At 35.5% G+C, this 7,083-nt stretch overlaps 1 non-coding gene across 1 annotated transcript; it reads right to left on the reverse strand.

Annotated features, from left to right (window-relative positions):
- Positions 1–6,552: 6,552 nt before the first annotated feature.
- LOC140858995 (small nucleolar RNA R71) lies at positions 6,553–6,658 on the reverse strand. The gene has a single exon (XR_012142396.1). It is a non-coding gene; the product is annotated as a small nucleolar RNA R71 (small nucleolar RNA).
- Positions 6,659–7,083: the final 425 nt, after the last annotated feature.

Below are 7,083 nucleotides of genomic sequence, written 5' to 3' on the forward strand. Positions count from 1 at the left end.
ATAATTAATATAAAGTTGGATAAGAAGAATACTTGTAATGCTAATCTAAATTTTTATGAGGCATCCAAGTGTCCGCCTTCCAACGGTGATCCACATAAAAATTGAACCAAAGATAGCACTCCTTCTTCACCTCGCTCCAAGAGTTCCAGTCCTTAGAATTCGACTAGCCCTGTACCAATCAGGTTTCTCCAAGAACCTGACTCAACTCTCTTAGACCTTTCTATGGACTTCTGATTCTTCTTGTTTAGGACCCTCACAATCCTTGTTTGGACCAGATAAGGCTTTGTCTTAAATCCCAAAGCCTTGTCCTAAAACTAAGATAGGTTGTAAGAGAGAAAGGAGAGCAATGGAGACAAAATTGAAAATTTGATCTGAATGCCTTAGACACCCAATACCCAGGTCTTTTTATAGCCAGCAAAAGGATTCTTATCAATGATACATCGATCAGCACCCTCTTCTGTGCGTGCGACCAGAGAAGGGATATTTTTGTATTCCTTATCAAATCAGAAAAATCCATAAAAATCCAATTGGATAGAGAATTCAATCTTGATCTCAGATCACCTAATAAGGAGATCAACGAATCAATAAAAAAAGGTGATCCTTGCACCTCTTCATGCAAGTGCTGATCACCACATGCACACACATGTGAGGAAGTTTCCAGCATCCATTTGGCCATCTGATAAGTCTAAAAAAAAATTAAAAAAACTACCAAAAATAGCTTATCAAATGTGAAATATTATCACAAAAGTTTATTTCAATTTGAAGGCATTTGATTAGGAGGACTCTCCAAATCATGGAGAGATGCAATGCTTTTGCACACATGTGAGAGACCCTTCTCATTTCTAATTTTTCTCTACCTTAAAAATTTTAGAAAAAGTCCATCTCATGCTTTGAGATGTGGCCCAAAGGATGGAGGGTGATATGGGCTACCATGCACATCTTAATCCCATGCCAGAAGGATTTTTTCTTCTACTCACGCCAACATGCACATGCAAAACCTATTTTGTGCCAAGAGTCCACCACAACTTGGACTCTTCATTTTTGGTGTTAACATGGGATGTGGTGCTTCAATTTGGGCTACTTTCAGGTGGCATGACCTGACCCAAATGCCCATCAAATTGGGATAGCTAATTAGCAAGCAATGAGATCAAATTGATCTCCAAAGAAGCAAGGGTTTCCACACGTACTAGCATGCTTATCGAAACCCTGATTGAATCTAAAATTTCAATCAATCTTTTTTCAAAAGAGCCCTTGGCCAATTTTTATATGTGTATGATCCATTGAATTCCATATCTAGCCAACAGTAGGTTCGAGTGTATGTTGACTAAATTTGATTAGATTTCAATCTAACCGATTTAGGTCTAATCGAGCTAATCCGAGCTCAACGACTAGAATCCTTTCTAATTGACGATTGAATTAAACTCTTTAATTCGATCAAACTTACAAGTCAAGATTGATATCTAGCAATATATCATGACTATCCAAAGATATAGAATTTAGTAAAAATATCAAATATATCCTTCAGTGGTAAGTTATCATATAATTCAATCCTTCGATCATCCTTACACCCTGAATATGTTTATGGGTATGGAATCATGTCAAACTCAAACACATATTCATATCGATTCTCAATTAATCAATGATGACTCCAATGAAGAAGCATTAGAAACTCATTCTAATCTTCTTCCAGCTTTTGATCAAAAAAAATTTTCTGAGTCATCTAGGATTGAGAATACACAGGATGCTATCTTCTCTTACTAGGAGTGATCGATTCCATGTTGACCTACTCACAATCTTCATACACACTCCACCATATCCAGAACATCCTGTACATATCTCAATACTATGCCTGGATATGAACCAAAATATGAGTTCATGTACATAAGATTCCATGATAGTCTCAGATCTAAAGATCATTTGCACAACTCCCACTTAAAGAATCATCTTTGACATGCAAATAAGGCTTTCATAAGATGTTCTCTTTCATCGAGTCAATTTAGTAGACTCATTTCTCAAATGAGCACCCACATCCTTATATTTCTGTCCCACATAAGTAGCTAGTGAGATCTATCACCCTCTCCATCAAGCACACATAGGATGTGCCAGTCTATTTGGAACATTGATCTCCGACTCAATGCTCCTATGATCAGAAATGTTTAAGATTAAAATTTTAGATCTTACCAGCATGACCCATTCATATCTTCTAAAACTATTATCCTAATCTTTGAGGTTCATCATAATCTTAGATATAATAAGATGCAGCTAAAATGATGAATCAATATTTTAAATAATAAATATCAGTACATGAGTTGGAAAATCATAAAGAAAAGTTTCATCATAACACACTTATGATTGGCTTATAGGGCACTCTTCTTTCACATGCACTCCTCTTTCTAGTCAACCAAATGGAGAGAGAAGTCCAAAGAACTTGGGCTCTAAGGGTTATGGTGAATTTGGTTCAAGTTGGGTCTCAATCGGGTTCAAGTTGAGCCCGAATCGAATCAAATTCGAAAGACTATCAAATCTGATCCAATCAAACTTGAAATCTAAATCTAATTTGGATAATTGGATCCAATTAGTATTAAATTAAATTAAATCTAATTAAATTAAATATAATTTAAATTAATGAGGACTTGATCTATAATTTAATGAGCCTCAATTAAATCATAATATTTGCAATTAAGTTTCTGTGCTAATAATTAGCAATTACTGAATCTGTAACACTTATAAATTAGTAATTTTTAAATTCAAACTATCAATCAAATTGATAATTTTAATTTAATCTAAGTTATTGATCAGCTCAAACTCCTTTTGTATGTGACCCCTCAAGTTCTATTCATCTGGTAGTGAGACATAACGTGATCTCCATCACAGTATCATCAAAATTTCTTTCGACGGATCAGAATAATTCTAGCTCACCCTAACAAGGATTGTTGATTCAAAGATAATCTTAATGAGTTCTCACAATTCATCAGTCACTCCTAGCAATATATACTGACAATCCAGCAGAACAAAAAAATATGAACCCCCAGGTATAGTTACCATATAATTTAGTTCTTCTATCATAAGTCTCGACTTGATGAAGGTCATAAAGAACTCATCAAACCCTATTATCAGTCATATGCTCGATTGATTCGACTCGAGTTTACTTATGAATCTCGTGAAAACTCTTTTTCAGTATTTACACTTACTTCGATCGATGACTTTCTAAACTCAGTCTTACAAATTGCATAGGACTCTTCTTTTTTACTCAGGTTGATAGATTCCATCTAGGTACATTCTACTCTAACAGTGAATCTGAACTTACTATAGCCAACATACATAGTAAATATCTGAATGGCTGAAGACCAAAAGAACATACAGTTAAACTTAGTAGCCTCGTTGTGAATAGCCAATGACATCATAGGTTAAAGGACTATTCACACCACTGCAGCATTGAGAAGATCACCGACGAGTGAGTAGACATCCAAATGGTTTCTCGTATTGGTCACGCTCAGTGTAAGTTGTTCTCTAACAACCACATGCACTCTCACTTCAATATCACCACATCGTAGACTCGAAACTCATCTACTCATAAGGAAGGTAATCTATGCACCAATCTTAAATAAAGTGAACACTGTCCTCCATAACGATCTTTTGATCAGAAGTATTTAGAAACTAATCACTAATAATATAGGTCTGATAAACACTTAATTTAAGTATTTTAAATTAAAAAATTATATTTAATTTATCTTATTTATTAAGAATTTGATGTTTCTTTCTATGTTTTACAGGAAAGGTGATCGTCGATACAAAGAGTCCGATTCATAGATCAAAAAGACTCAAGTTTGAAGAAAATTGGACTTAAAATAAAATTAAAATAAAAGAAAGACGCATCCGGTATTATAGAAAATGAAGATACTATGCAAGGAATCTAAAAAGGATATAGATGTCATTATGATGGAACTTTTGTTTCTTTTTGGAATATAAGAAAAAGGGATTCACGTGAATTTGATCTGGGCGGTTTCACGTGATTCAAATGCTTTGGCGCGCGTAAATTCTTTGGTGCGCGAACACCCGCGCGCGGGACGCGGCGTGGACGCGCGGGATGCGGCGTGGATGCGCGGGGACGGGCGTGGACGCGCGGGGACGGGCGCGGATGCGGGACGGGCGCTGATGCGGGCACGGGTGCAGCATCTCGCGGGTGTGGGCGCACTGCAGACAAGTTCAAAATAAGGAAAAAAATAATATTTAGAAATGTTTTGAAAGATTTGTATTTTTTTAGTCCCACATCGAAAAATCATGTAAAACTCCTCCCTCCTAACACCTATAAAAAGACTTTTGTACTCTCATTGAAGGGGGAGCCCAGAAATTCTTCTAAAGCCTTGCATAGAGGAACAGAAAGGGACTACTTCATGAGCAGCTAGGCTAGCAGTCTCGGGAGTGGAGAAGAAATTTTGTAACGACACAGAGATGGTTTATTGTTCTAAACTTTTCTGTATTTCTTTATATGCAATAAAGATTATGCTTTTTATTTAAATTGTCATGAGTTCTTTATTTGCTCCCTATCATATGCTTTTATTTATGCTTTCTTGTTAGATTAATATTAGGAACAACTTTTACTTTCTGGAGATGCGTCGTGATCTACGGATACGGGGCGTGCCGAGGAAAGAAGAGTTGTGTACCTAGTCTTTCCGAAGACGCGCCGTGATCTACGGGTACGGAGCGTGCCGAGAAAAGATAGGTATTTTTCTTAAGATTAATCACATCTATTTAGTTAAAAAAGAGATACAACTCTGCTAGTGCAAATTAATTCAAAACTCCCGAGCTCTTTTTATTTTTTAATTACCTCAATTTTATGATAATTTATTTTCTAAATCAAAAACAACGCTTCTTTCTTTTACCTTGCAATTTCAATTTAGCCCAAGATCCCTGAGGATACGATCTCGACTCATCCTACCTACATAGTGAGTAGAGTTACTTTTGGTTCTATCAACGACTACGCATCAAATTTTGGCGCCGTTGCCGGAGATCTTGGCACGGTTGAATTAAAAAAAAAAAAAATTGAAAAAAAAAAATTTTTTTTTTTTTAAATTTTTTTTAAAAAAAAAAAAATACTTTTCAGTTTTTATTTCTCGTTTTAAAATTTTTTTTTTTCTTTTCAGTGCTTTCTAGCTAAATAATCTTATTTGCATAATTACAGAATTACCTTGCATAACTAATTTACTATTTAGAATTTTGCTGCTTAGAATAATTTGCTACTTTTCATAGCCCAGTAATTTATTGCTTTTTAGACTTAATCACTTAAATTTATTTTCTTGCAAAACTAAAAAAAAAAAATTTTTAAAAAAAATATATATAAAAAGATAAAATTATATATAAAAAAAAAAACCACTGACATTTCATAACACTTAACTAAAATAGCGTAACCTCAAATATAAAAATTTCTAACCTGATTGGACACCTTGTTTCCTTGCATTGCATCTCCATAATTGATCTTAAGGGCAATAACCCATTAACCAGATAAGGTGGGGATTTGATCACCCTTCCTTGGCCCACAAATCACTCCCTTGCATTTGCATAACCTAGACCTTAATTTAAAATCAACTAGATGTCAACCCTAGGAATTTCGAGCTCAATAGGATAATAAAGCTCTAGAGTTGAACCGAGTGCGGATTGGTTAATTGCTCGGTGTCTAAGGCAAGTGGTTAAAGAAAGTGGTTTTCAATTGGTTCCGTTGACTGACCTGGCCAACTTAGTTGGTGTCTAAGGAAAGCAACGAGCAGGGAACCTCCCACATCTTACGCTTACCTGGCCGAGTCAGTTAGTCAGTCTTGAGCTTGGAGTGCTCAAAAGCAATCTTGAAAGTTAGGAGCTGTCTAGATCTAAGTTAACCTTAGGATAGAGAGTCTATGATTGTTTAAGTTGATTGCAATTAACATCTAAACATTAATTAATTTCTCCCTTTTCATAGATTTAAGGTTCTTAGGTTCTTCTCTTTAGATTTTCTTCATTCTTTTCTCACTTTATTATAAAAATATATATTTAAAAAAAAAAAAAAAAATTCTGTGTGTGCTCTACAGTATAATTGTAAGGTGTATGCTTGGCCGTAGATCGTTACGACCAGAAATCCAACCTTTTGATCCAGAAATAGAAAGAACCTTTAGAGCCTACAGACATAAAAAGATGGACCGAAATCAGGAGAATGATCCACCCAAGCAATTGAAGGAGTACTTTACTCCTTCCACATATACCTACTCTCCTTGTATTCAAGTACCCCCAGTGGAGGCCACTCAATATGAAATTAAGTCCAGTATAATCCAAATGTTACCTTCATTTTATGGACTTAGTAATGAAGACCCTTATAAACATCTTGAAGAATTTCTTGAGATATGCTCAACTGTCAAAATTCATAACTTCTTCGATGATGCTCTTAGGTTGAAATTATTTCCTTTTTCACTTAAGGACAAAGCCAAATACTGGCTACATACTTTGGATTCCATGACAATATCAACCTGGGACCAGCTACAAGGAGAGTTTCTCAAGAAATATTTTCCCATAGGAAAAACAAATCAAATAAGGAAAGCCATAACTAGTTTTTCCCAATTAGATGGAGAAATGTTTCATGAAACATGGGAAAGATTAAAGGATCTTATTAGAAAATGTCCCCACCATGCTGTACCCAAGTGGCAGTTAATCCAATATTTTTATGATGGACTCTCTGAAAGACATCGACAAATGGTCGATGCATCATGCGGTGGGACATTTATGCTGAAAAGTGAGGATGAGGCATGGCAACTGTTTGAAATTTTAAGTGAAAATTCATTACATCATATGTCTGCCTCCATTAGAGATAAACCCATGTTAAACTCAAAAAGAGGTGGAATATATGAAGTAGGAAATGCCATAGATATCCATCAAAAGGTAAATGAACTGTCCCAAAAATTAGATCGTCTTCTAAACACTGGACAATCCCCGATTCCACCTAATCCAATCCAAGAAGTTTGTGCATTGTGTGCAAGTCCAAACCATTTTGTTAGTGAATGCCCAGCCGCACCCCAATTTCCTGAGTTTGTGCACGAACAGGTTCAGCAAGTCCAACAA

The sequence above is a fragment of the Elaeis guineensis genome, chromosome 6, assembly GCF_000442705.2.
Source record: "Elaeis guineensis isolate ETL-2024a chromosome 6, EG11, whole genome shotgun sequence".
NCBI lineage: Eukaryota > Viridiplantae > Streptophyta > Magnoliopsida > Arecales > Arecaceae > Elaeis > Elaeis guineensis.